The sequence below is a fragment of the Macaca nemestrina genome, chromosome 6 (assembly GCF_043159975.1).
Source record: "Macaca nemestrina isolate mMacNem1 chromosome 6, mMacNem.hap1, whole genome shotgun sequence".
NCBI lineage: Eukaryota > Metazoa > Chordata > Mammalia > Primates > Cercopithecidae > Macaca > Macaca nemestrina.
The window spans coordinates 84,088,944-84,102,283 of NC_092130.1; the positions used below are offsets into that span (position 1 = coordinate 84,088,944).

Here is a 13,340-nt window from a genome sequence, read left to right on the forward strand (position 1 = left end):
TTTTTTTTGTAGAGGTGAGGTCTCATCATGTTGCCTAGGTTGGTCTTGAACTCCTGAGCTCACGTGATCCACCCGCCTCAGTCTCCCAAAGTGTTAGAATTACAGGCATGAGCCACAGTGCCCGGCTGCTTTTCCTTTCTAAGTAAAGGGACAATTTTATTAAACATGATTAACTCTAGCTGATACATTATAATATATGTAAATAAGATATTCTTGGCTATTTATATCATCTCCAGCTGTGGAAAAGGTCTTCAGGTAAGACATGAACAAGTATCAAGCCTAAGACTTTGTACCTATTCACATTATCCTTAATAAAGGAGCCAACCTTCTCAATTCCTTACCTGGAAAAGCTTCTTGCACTCGGCGATCATATGGGCCAGCCCTTGAGTGGCAGCTAGGTTTTCATTCAAATCTTTCTGATCTGGTTTGCCCAAACTTTGCTTTCTTTGCATTACCCTAGATAGAAGAAATACAGGAGGGGAACAGTTCAAATATTTATATATTTTTCATCCAAGTATTATTCAAGGAAACCCAAAGAAAAGAGAAAAAAAAATTTTCACTGGAACCTGTTTATTGTTAGGTGGATTAAGAGCGTTTTTACTTTGCTCACCAGAGTATCTCAGAGTTTTGTCAACAACACACAAAAAACATTAAAGAGATATGCTTTTGATGAAATCAGGGTGATTAAAACTATTTTATTAAATAGGTTACTACTGGGACCAGGGCAGCTTGGAGGGGCTGTGTTTGCACGGTGGGGGAGCAGCTTCTGAGAAGTGTGGGAAAGGAGTCCCTGGGAGTTGGAGCAAACGGTGTCACCGTCTTTACCTGCCTGAATACACAGGCCCCCTCCCACAGGTGAGGGCTAAGTCCATTGTTTCCTTGAGCTTTTGTCTTCATCTTATTTGATCACTCTCCTCTACTTATCTCTAGTTCTGTATCCCATTGCAGTTGGATTCCCTCAGTCAACTTTAAGAACTATTTAAATGTGGCCGGGCACGGTGGCTCACGCCATAATCCCAGCACTTTGGGAGGCTGAGGCAGGTGGATCATGAGGTCAGGAGCTCAAGAGCAGCCTGGCCAACATGGTGAAACTCCATCTCTACTAAAAATACAAAAATTAGCCAGGCATGGTGGCGCATGCCTGTAGTGCCGGCTACTCAGGAGGCTGAGGCAGGAGAATGGCTTGAACTTGGGAGGCAGAGGTTGCAGTGAGCTGAGATTGTGCCACTGCACTCCAGCCTGGGTGACAGAGTGAGACTCTGTCTCAAAAAGAACTATTTAAACATACATTTAAACATTGTACAATTTTCAGAAGCAATCTAACCTTCACTAGCATAACTAGGCCCCAGGCCTCTAGCTAAGAAATACTTTTCAAGCTCCTTTAGAGCTGAGGAAAAGGATCAGTTGGATGGATTTAGTCTGTGGGGGTTAAGTCCAGTGAGACTATTTTCTCATGGACACCAATACACCAGTCTCAGGTATGTCTTTATTAGCAGTGTGAGAATGGACTATTACAGCAGTCTTTCTTCCTTGTTTCAGGAAAGACTCCCATAAAACCACAAATACAGAGAGTCCTAGAAGAATGCAGGCTGCCCCCTCTGTGTACGTACCTCCCATGCAGCCCGTAACTGGGAGAGGAATTCTCTCTCTTCAGGGTGTTGACAGGAAGAGGGAAGGCGCTAAGCACATGGCCAGGTTGGTTGGGGTCATCTGGTTTTCTCTTATGGCTGCTGTGACATCGCTCAAGAAATAAAGCAGGGTCTACAGAACCTCCCGGTTCTTGTCAGGCAGCAGCATGATGGCAGCCTTGATGGCCTGCAGGCGCTGGTCCTTGGGCACATCTGCATGACACCAGCACTTTCCCCATCAGCTTGGTGAATTTGCATGGATACTGCAAGGAAATGTCCCAAAGCAAATATCGGCATCAAATACCTCAGCCCAGTACTGAACAAGCACTTGTAGAAAGTGTACTAGAGGTTAATATGGTAAAAGTTATGAATTGCCACTGTCATCACTACCCTCAAGTATTTCCTGCCTCGTGAAGGAGTGAAAAAAATTTTAAACACCCATGATACCCAAACACTCTTAAATCCACCTCAGAGTTCGGCTCTAGAGGATGCCTGTTCTTTTAGTTTACAGAACAGTTTTTTCTTTCCGAAGCATGAGAAAAAAAAAATCCCTAATTTACCAATCTCAGTTATTGAAAACACTATACACTTTTGTTTAGTGTCGATGAAAAATCTTATCTGAAATATGTACAAGAACGTAAGAACGGAGATCTCTCAGCCTTGAGTACAAAATGTTCAGTATCTCTGGAGATTTTCATGAGTTTAACTGATTTCTTCATCCTTGAAATGGGAAAAGTAAGCTGCTAAAATATTCAGTTCTGAACTGAATTGAACTGAAAATGTTCAGTTTAATTAATAAATAGAATACATTGAATTAGTAATATCTTAAGTTTTAGAAAGCATGCTTGAGAGGCTGTTATAAAAATGCATATGAATATGCAAATACATAAAAATGCAAATAAACCCATAAACAATCTACATGTAGAAAATGCTGATCCCAATCTTCAGGTCTCCTTGAATAGACAACTCTTTATAAGAGCATGTGGTGGAAAAATCAAGTCACTCAAATGTAGCTCCATAGGACAAACTGATTAAACAGCTCCATGGTTACAACACATAACAAATACCTTGGCAAGGAAAATGTGACCTGTGTTTTTATAAAATATGAAAGGATGAAACAACTAATGAAATAATCTAGACCAGCTCCATTTCTTATAAAATAAAGTCCACTGTGCCAGTCCTAGAGACAATTTGAGCGCTAAGAGAGGCTGCTTTTAAATTACATTGCTGTAATACCACACTGAGCCAAGAAAAACACAAAGCTGTAAAAGCCATAATCCTGATCTTGATCATTAATTTAGACAACTGTTTTCTTTAAGCTTTACATAAAAGTAAGAAGGGCATGGGTATTGTTTTCCCAAGTATTTCTGGCAGCAACTGAGATGAATAACATAAAAAGATTATTTATTCATTTTACAGCAAGATAAAACACACAGACACCTGTGAAATTTTAAATCCAACAGCCCAGCAAGAGGGATGTGAAGCAACTGAAATTTCTGTAGACAAGGTGGAGAGAGAAAGAGATCCTGGTACCTGATCTTTATCTGAGCGCTCAGATAACATTGTTCTAGAAACGAATGAAAGCCTAACTTGGATCTGCTGGTAAAAACGTACAATTGCATCAGTCATTAGAGACTGGGAAATTTATTTTTGCATCATTCAGTAACTATACAGAAAACTGTTCCACAAACAAGGAGGCAAGGAAGAAAGTGATGACGTGGGTTTCCAAGAGGTCACCATGCAGACCCTCTTGTCAAAAGAACGCTATCAAGGCCAGGTGCGGTGGCTCACATCTGTAATCCTAGCACTTTGGGAGGCCGAGGTGGGAGGATCACTTGAGGTCAGGAGTTCGAGACCTTCCTGGCCCACATGGTGAAACCCTGTCTCTACTAAAAATACAAAAATTAGCCAGATGTGGTGGCACCCTCCTGTAGTCCCAGCTACTTGGGAGGCTGAGGTGGGAGAATTGCTTGAACCTGGGAGGCAGAGGTTGCAGTGAGCTGAGGTCACGCACTGTACTCCAGCCTGGGTGACAGAGCCAGACTCCATCTCAAAAAAAAAAAAAAGAATGCTATCAAGGAAGCTACAAGCTTCAGTGGGTCCTATTTTTCCCCAATGCCAACAATCAAGATCAAAGGATACTCACATTGGTAGATCTGTAGAAAGGTTTCTGAGAGTTTGTTCGTCATTAGTGGCTTAGGAAGATCTCAAAAATACTGCTTCAGCATGTCTGCCACATCAGAAGCAGACTGTCCTTCATAGTTGACACAGTCTACGGCACCTTCATTCATCTGGCGCAGAGCCTGAATCCAGGACTTGACCCCCAATTTTCTGAAGAGCCCAACCTGTCGGAAGAGCAACACTAAGTGTAGGGTACATTCACATGGATGCAGTGTTCACACCACACAACTAGAAGAAGCTGCATGTAATCCAAGCTCCCCTGAGTGCACGGACCCGCAGGCAGCACTCTCACCTGATCCAAATAATGGTTCTGGAGGTATCGCATGGCCTGCTGGATGCTCTAAGGCAACAGCTGCCCTGTGCGCTGCACATTGACCATCAGTGGGACCCTGAACACACTCCGGTCCTTGCAGTCTGGAACCTTGATCCTCTTCATGAACTTGGGCACGGCCCTGTTAAAGAACACAGAGATGGTGGTGTCGGGGGAGACATGTTAGCTTGTCTGTCTACACTTGTCCACTTCTGCAGGTAAACCCTGTGGGCTCCAGATCTGTGCTAATATGGTGGCTACTTAAATTTAAATTAAAATGACAAGTTCAGTGCCCCATTGGCTCTGGCCACACTTCAGGTGCTACTTCGCCTTTTGTGCACAGTACCTACTGTATTGGCTTGTGCAGATAAAGAACGTTCCTATCATCCAGACAGTTCTCCCGGACAGTGCTGTTCTAGATCTTCTAAGAGCTGGGGTTGTGAGGTCCAGTCTCATTTCCTCAGTTGGGAGTGTCCTTCCACCTTGAACCTGGAGAATTGGGGTCTACAGTCTTAAGGAAGCTGATGGATTTCCTTATAGAATGGCAGTATAGGAAGGAACAAGCAGAAAACAACGTATAATACCCTAATTAGGTGCTTCCGATAGAGTATGAAAAACAAGGTCTCTTTTGTCTTGACAAAAGGATAACAATCACTTCTGAGTTCTTGATGAGATCCAAAGCATTTAGGGTCAAAAGATGCAGGTAATACATGATGGGAAAACAGCAATGAGAGCCTAACACAATGGGAGCCAACTCCAGAGCTCAACAGTGAATGACCTGAAGTCAAAATAAATTCTCCTGCTGATGACCCGCAGAACATTACATTTTTAGGTTTCTAAAGGAAGATGGAAAAGGAACAATGGGGGTTTTGTGAGCCGACCCCAGGCTCCCCGGTGTCCTGAAACCAGGTCCACCCCAGCAGTATATGCAACAGCAGGAAACCCATGTCATGCATTTCAGGCTGTCAAGCAGAAATTCCAGCTCTCCAAATGACCTCTCTGAACAGGACCCGAAAGGGCAAGGCCAAACAGGAAAAGAACCTTGTGTAGGATTCCTACCTGCTCCACAGATCCCATCATGTGAGGCTTTTACAGTTAGTTTTGAGTCACTAGAAATGCTGACCAGAACTCAAGAAGTATTATGGACTTTCAGATTCTTGAGGGTTTGGTGGGATGGGGGTAAGCAACTCAGAAATGACAATCTAAAATATGCAGTTTTAAATAGCCAGCATGGAAAATACTACTCTAAGCACAGAGGAACTCCAGAAAAGACAGACCACTTTGCTTTTTGAATGCTCACCAGCAGCCACGGCATGTTACTGTTTATAGCTCCAGGAAAGGTAAAACGAAAGAGCAGAGTTAAGTTTGTATTTCCATACAGTTAAGTATATGGTATCATGGCTATAAGTGTGCATAATACTCGCTTTGTCGGGGGAGAAAAGCCTGATGGCGGAATGTGAAAAGAACACGTTACGATCCCCACCGAGAATCTGAAGCATGTGAGGATAAACCGGTCAATACTTATTTCTGTCATTCAGAACAAACAACTTCTGTATTTAGCAGAGCTCACATAATAACAACCTTTGAACAGGAGGTGCTTTGATGCTGAAGTTAAACCCAATATGAGTCCTAAGGAGAGGAGGAGCTGAAGACAAAACAGTTTCCTTACTTTGCCGACTTTCTCAAGTAACTTGGGTTTGCTACAGTGTGCTACTAATAAAATGGGTGGCTTCTCAATTTTTATCAAATACAGTAGTTGTGCAACTGGATAATAAACACTCAGATTACTGAAAAGACTTAAGGATTCCCAGCCGACACTGAAAAATGCACTAAGATGTCAATCTAGAAACATTTATCTGCTTTGCACTGATAGCAGAAAAATTAAGATGTACCCAGATTAGGTGATATCCATGACCCATCTAGCCTTACAGCCTACCCCTCACATTCTATATACTAAGGAGTTATATTTTTCAAAGTAATTATCAACAATTTGTACAATGCATTTTATCTCTACATTTGAGTCTATAATATGTTAGAGTAGTGAATTCCTTAAAATAATTATTCACTGTTTGAGAGTCTTTGCTAGAAAAAAAATAACCTGAATTCTTTAGCACAGGTAGATTTTTTAATGATGCTACAAAAATTTGCATTGCATCCAAAATGATTCTTTTTTCTTTTATTTTTTTTTTTAGACAGAGTCTTACTCTGTCGCCCAGGATGGAGTGCCATGCCTTATCTCGGGGCTCACTACAACCTCCACCTTCTGGGTTCAAGGGATTCCCATGCCTCAGCTTCCTGAGTAGATAGGATTACAGGTGCGTGCCACCACGCCCAGCTAATTTTTGTATTTTTAGTAGAGATGGGGTTTCTCCATGTTGGCCAGGCTGGTCTCAAACTTCTGGCCTCATGTGATGCACCTGCCTCAGAATCCCAAAATGCTGGTATTATAGGCACGAGCCACCACACCTGGCCCAAAATGATTTCTACAAAAAGGCATGAATAGGGTTATAAGACCAGGTACTGTAAATCAAGAATTTCAAAGATGGTCTCATTAAATCTTAATGTTTTTCTTTTCTTCCATCCAAAAATATGATCTGATACTGTGCATATATTTACTTATGGTGGATTATTCCTAATATTGGGAAGGAGGTGCCTATACCACGTGATGCAAGAGTAATGCATTCTCTCCCCCATCAACTGGCAATCTGTCACTCAGAGAGCTGAAAACTCAATCAACCAACCCACGCTGATAATTTCCTAAGACTCCACTGGCTTCAACAATATCAAATGTGGCCTCAAGAATATAGAGAGTGGCTGGTGTGGTGGCTCACACCTGTAATTCCAGCAACTTGGGAGGCCAAGGCTGGTGGATCTCTTGAGCCCAGGAATTTGAGACCAGCCTAGTTAACATGGTGAAACCACATCTCTACAAAATGGAAGAAAACAAAACAAAACAAAAACTAGCCAGGTGTGGTAGAGAGCGACTGTAGTACCACCTACTTGGGAGTCCAGCCACTCTGGAGCCTGAGGTGGGAGAATCGCTTGAGCCCAGGAGGTCGAGGCGGCAGTGAGCTAAACCTGTACCACTGCGCTGCACTCCAGCCTAGGTGACAGAGCAAGACCCTGTCTCAAAAAAAAAAAAAAAAAAATGCAGAGAGAGTGATTAGTATCATAGTTTTACTGTAGGGACAACCTCAAGGAGCTGACCAAAAATATCTTTCTTTTTTTTTTTTGAGACAGAGTCTTGCTCTGTTGCTCAGGCTGGAGTGCAGTGGCGTGATCTCGGCTCACTGCAAGCTCCGCCTCCCGGGTTCATGCCATTCTCCTGCCTCAGCCTCCCAAGTAGCTGGGACTACAGGCACTCGCCACCACGCCAAGCTGAGTTTTTGTATTTTTGGTAGAGACGGGGTTTCACCATGTTAGCCAGGATGGTCTCGATATCCTGACCTCATGATCTGCCCGCCTCAGCCTCCCAAAGTGCTGGGATTACAGGCGTGAGCCACCTCGCCTGGCCTCAAAAATATCTTTCAAGGACAGTTGACTGATTGTTTAAACTCTTACCAGCTAAAACCATGCTTGTTAGAAGGTGTGTATTTCTCCAGCAGGGCTGTTAGCTTTAGGAGTGAGTATTTCTGCAGCAGGTTCATCTGGGCCACAGACTGGTAGTTAATCTGTAGTGATACAGAGTTGAGGCTTGGCCGATGTAAGCTCTGGAAACTGTGCCAACTCAGTCGGTGCCTGCGAGAGAAATGGAGAGAAAAGTGAGTGTGAAGGCTTTTTATTTGATTTTATTTATTTGATTTTTTCTTGCTCTGTTACCCAGGCAGTGGTGCCATCAGAGCTCACTGCAGCCTTGAACTCCTGGGCTCGAGTGATCCTCCGGCCTCAGCCTCCTGAGTAGCCAGGACTACAGGCCTGTGCCACCATGTCTGGCTCATTTTTAAATTTTTTGTAGAGACGGAGTCTACCTATGTTGTCCAGCCTAGTCTCAAACTCTTGGCCTCAAGTGATCCTCCCACCTCGGCCTCCCAAAGTATTGGATTACAGTGAGCCACTGTGCCTGGCCCAAAGGCTTTTTAATAGGTAGAAGCAACATTAGCAATGGGCTGCTTGCTGGCATCTTATCTTAGGAACTGAGAGGACTTGATTTCTATTCCATGCTTTAATCCCCATTATGGGAAAATATACACAATATAAAGTGTATCGTTTTCACCATTTTTAAGTGTGCAGTTGAGCGGCACCAAGTTCATTCTCATTGTGTGACCATCTCTACCAACCATCTCCAGAACTTTTTTCATCTTCCCCAACCAGAACTCCATACCCATTCAATCATACCCATTTTTTGAATTTTGGTGCTTCTTGGTCTGACACCTTCCTTAGGAATGGACATGGCTAAGAATGCCAGACTTAATCCCATTTCCTCCCACAGAACAAGCACAGGCAATCTCTTTCTGACCCCCGTGCCTCACACCTGGAGGGAGGAGAAAAATTGTTACCTGTTGGACCTGGTTAGGGAAGCCCCAACCCCAGAATCCCTCCTTTCGGGGATATCAGAGGGCTCTTCTGGTTCATTCAGGGAGTTGCCTGTGCTGTCCAGGTCGCTGGGTGTGGTTCGATCGTTGTCCACATCCAGGTGTATCTGTTTTGGAGAGGATGGGCAGGGAGAGACCGAGTCTAGGGCTGAGTCCGAGTCTCCCTCATCAGAAAACTTCTCCGACCACTGATTTGACTATCCGCTGCATCCCCTTCATGTGGCAGAGGATGCCATCCAGCTCGGGGAAGATGTCCTCCTCCAGATCTGCCAGGTCCCCTGAACTGGAGTAGAGGATGGAGCCCAGCACGTTGTCATAGATGCTCAGGCGGCTGCTCATGGAGCTGGAAGAATTGCGCCTCCAGTTCCTTGGGGCTGTCGCTGCTGTTTTCCCTCCTGAGGCTGATGTGGCCAGGGCCTTGGAAGCTTCCCGTCCTCCAGTTCACAGAGCCTTATTCCCTGAGGGGGAGAAACTGCTATTGATGAGAGCTTTGGGGGAAAGTGCCAGGCTTGTGATCTTCAGGGATGTAGAACACTGTGTCCTCTGGGTAGCTCTCGCGGTTCTTAAAGTTCTGCTCCATCACGTTGTTAAATGCTGACTGACTGAAAGGATCGAAGCCCTCTAAGTACATGCCCACCCGCTTGTTGCAGGCACTGAGGCTCCGGGTCCTGGTAACAGGGCTGGGCGTGCTGACCGCGCTGCTGGTCTCCGACTGGCTGCTGCTGCTGCTGGTCTGCGTGGAGTTGGAAACGCTCCTCTTTCGTAGCATGGGGCCGTTGACGCCGTTGCCGTTGAGGGCGGAGATCTCCACGCAGTTGAGCTGCTTCAGCTTCTCCTCATCCACCCCCTCTTGCAGGATGGGCCCACTGATGATCAACCCCAGCTTTGAAGGCGCTTTGTGCTTGCTGTGGTGGGAGCCCTTGAGCTTCAGGTTCTCCATCCGTTTCAGCAGACTGTGTGTCTTGGACTTGGCAGTTTTTTCGTGGCCTTTCATGCTGAAGCTGAAGCTGGACAGTTCCTTGGGAGACGGCAGGCTGCCGAAAAAGTCGTCATTGCCTGCCAAGTTGCTGGAGGAGCAAACGCTGATGACGGAGTTAGTCCAGGGGGTGGCAGCATCCTCGCTGGGGGGCGCGTGGCTGGGGAGGCTGCCAGTGCTGCTGAGGCTGCGGACTGAAGACACTTCCTGGCGCTCGCCGAGGTCCATCAGCATGCCTCCGGGGCTGGCGCGGTCCTTCGGGTGGGAGTCGTCTGGGGACCCAGGGACTGGGTCTTGTTTTGGAGAAAAGACATCAAACTCTTCAAGCTGGGACCATCTCTTGCTCTCCCTTTGGAAAGTCCATTTGCCACTGATGGCACAAGGCTCATCCTCGTCTGAATCGTCACTCTGCAAAGACAGAAAGGAGCCATTCACACACCGGGGCTGGCAGCCAGCAGGGAGCAGGGCATGAGCAGGAGGCTGCTCATAATATGCCAGTAGTGTCAATTCTCCCCTTGTACTTTATAATTTTAATTTTAAGGTTTTTTGTTTGTTTGTTTGTTTGTTTTTAGAAATAGGGTCTCTCTCACTCTGTTGTCCAGGCTGGAGTACAGTGGCATGATCACAGCTTACTGCAGCCTCAAATTCTAGGGCTCAAGTGATCCTCCCACTTCAGCCTCCCTAGTAGCTGGGATTACAGGCAAGTGCCAACATGCCCAGCTATTTTTTTTTGGTAGAGATGGGGTCTTGCTGTATTGCCCAGGTTGGTTCTGAACTGCTGACCTCAAGTGATCCTCCCACCTGTGCCTCCCAAAGTGCTGCGGTGACAGGGATGAGCTACTGTGCCCAGTCCCATTTACATATATGTATATATATAGATATAGATAGATATAGATATATATATTTTTTTTTTTTTTTTTTTTGAGATGGAGTCTCACTCTGTCGCCCAGGCTGGAGTGCAGTGGCCGGATCTCAGCTCACTGCAAACTCCGCCTCCCGGGTTTACGCCATTCTCCTGCCTCAGCCTCCCGAGTAGCTGGGACTACAGGCGCCCGCCACCTCGCCCGGCTAGTTTTTGTATTTTTTAGTAGAGACGGGGTTTCACCGTGTTAGCCAGGATGGTCTCAATCTCCTGACCTCGTGATCAGCCCCTCTCGGCCTCCCAAAGTGCTGGGATTACAGGCTTAAGCCACCGCACCCGGCCCCATTTACATATTCTTTTTCTTTTTAAAATTTTTTTGTAGAGAGCAGTAGCCTTACTATGTTGCCTAGGTTGGTCTCAAACTCCTGGCCTCAAGCGATCCTCCAACATGGGCCTTCCAAACTGTTGGGATTACAGGCATGAGCCACAGTGCCCAGTGTTTTGTTTTGTTTTTTAAATAACAAAGATGTATTTAAAGAATTTAACAGGAAAGTGCCTGACCAAATGCTGCAAGTTTAAATAAGAACTATTTTATGGAAACTCTGGGATCTGCAGGCTGTTCTTTAATTGCTCACAGAGGAAACCTCCGAGATGGTGAAAATTCCAGGCATGCAAAATATTCTGAACTGAAGTCAGCAATGAGCAGGACTGCCTCTGGGCTGCCTTCCGTTGTGCGGTCTTTTGTTGGTGTATGTTTATATTCCCTCTTGCAATTAAAAAGGTAGTTTTCAAACACTAAGAAGAGTAGCAACTCAAATCTCTAGACACTAAAAATTTATAAGGTCTTCCACTGGAATAAAGGGGCCCTGGATCAAGGTGGGTCATCACGCAGCTTCAGTCCACTAAGTGGCAACTCAAATCTCTAGACACTAAAAATTTATAAGGTCTCCCACTGGAATAAAGGGGCCCTGGATCAAGGTGGGTCATTACACAGCTTCAGTCCACTAACAGGGCTTTGGAGACTCTTACCAGTACCTTTTCTTCACCTCCCCCACAAGACATGAGGGCTAGCGCTCAGGCCACAGCTGACCTGTGAAGTTTCAACCTCAGTCATGCTCCAGCCAATTGAACAAGGCTTCACAAATACCCAGCCCTGACAGCTCGCAGTATTCAGAAACACTAAGGAACGTCTTTGCTGATTATGCCTGATTTATGTACAGGACTCAGGGATATGCTGTCACACGGACTACTGCATCTTGGCCTTTTCGGCAGGATATCAAAGGGCACAATTCAGTATGATACACGTCTTTTCCACTGGTGTGGAAAATATCCTATGGCTCAAGTTTCACAGGACAATGAGTGGAAAGCATGGAGCGCTGGCTTCTCTCTTCTGCACAGTTCAGTGGGCGCCGAGGTTCCAGTTCATTTGTTTAAAAGTTTTGACTCCCCAAGAAGGCAACTTTTTGCAGCTCAGGGACTCTGGCATAATTCAAATTTGTACCCGGAAGTCAGAAATATGTTCTTTGACCAGACTCATTCCTGTTTACTCTAATTTGTGACACTTACTCCCAGTGCTACACCCACCTCTTCTTCTAAGATCTCATAAAAAGTCTTCACAACTCACACACAGAAGAAAATCAATTTGGTTCTGTACCACCATTTGACTAAACTGTGTGGGATTTCCTGCCTTCTCCTCTTCCTCCTCCAATTCCTTTCCTTCCTCCAAATCTCTTATTATTCTTCAATATTGCACAAATCGGCCTTTGCTTTCATCTCTATGGCTTTGAAGCACAGTTACTGTTATATTTGGGAAGACAAAAGAGTTGGAAATAAGCTTTATTTCCTCTATAAGCAAGGCAAAAATCCACTGAGATTCCTTAAGCATGATCCCTTTATTATGTAATAGGCATTGAGTTAATAATTAGGCAAAATCATAGCTGATGTGATCAGGTCAAAAATAATAGATAAAACAATGTAATGGGCTAGTTGCAACTATTGGCTTCAACTACATAAGGCTATCGAGTCTAGGTGATACCATTCAAGATGTAGATGCTTACGGAACAAGAAACTAAGACTTTGAGAAACAAAAGCTATTACAAAACACATCATTCACTTTTTTGTTTGCCCCTTTCCCCCTCATTCTATTATGCAATTTGTATACTCACTCGTTTCCGACGAGGACTAATTTCCAGCTTCATCACCGCACATTTGTTTAAAGTATTTAGATGCCTATAGACCAAAGAAATAACGTTAGCAAAGACAGGCAACCACTCTCTAATAAGTGGATAAACACCTGTTTTTAAACAATTCATATATCTAAGGAGTTTCTTGGAACTCAGTAATATCTAATACCTAGAGGAGTATTAGAAACTTCTTTAAAAAGTGAGTCGTTTAAAAATACCTTGGCCGGGCGCGGTGGCTCACGCCTGTAATCCCAGCACTTTGGGAGGCTGCGGTGCACGGATCACGAGGTCAGGAGATGGAGACCATCCTGGCTAACACGGTGAAACCCCGTCTCTACTAAAAATACAAAAAAAAAACAAGCTGGGCACGGTGGTGGGCACCTGTAGTCCCAGCTACTCGGGAGGCTGAGGCAGGAGAATGGCGTAAACCCGGGAGGCGGAGCTTGCAGTGAGCTGAGATCCGGCCACTGCACTCCAGCCTGGGCGACGGAGTGAGACTCCGTCTCAAAATAAATAAATAAATAAAAATAAAAATACTTTTATGTTTCTTAAGTTTTTCACTTTAATTTTTATATTTTAGTGTGAAATGGCACACAGCTATGATACTGTCAAGTCTCTGATTTTTTAACTCTCAGTGAGTTGCTCTTACTGAGAAAAATCATTCTTCT

The 13,340-nt window shown here is 44.8% G+C and overlaps 1 pseudogene; it reads right to left on the reverse strand.

Moving 5' to 3' along the window:
- Positions 1-13,340, reverse strand: part of LOC105484285 (rho GTPase-activating protein 7-like) — a 71,679-nt pseudogene that overhangs the window by 4,835 nt on the left and 53,504 nt on the right.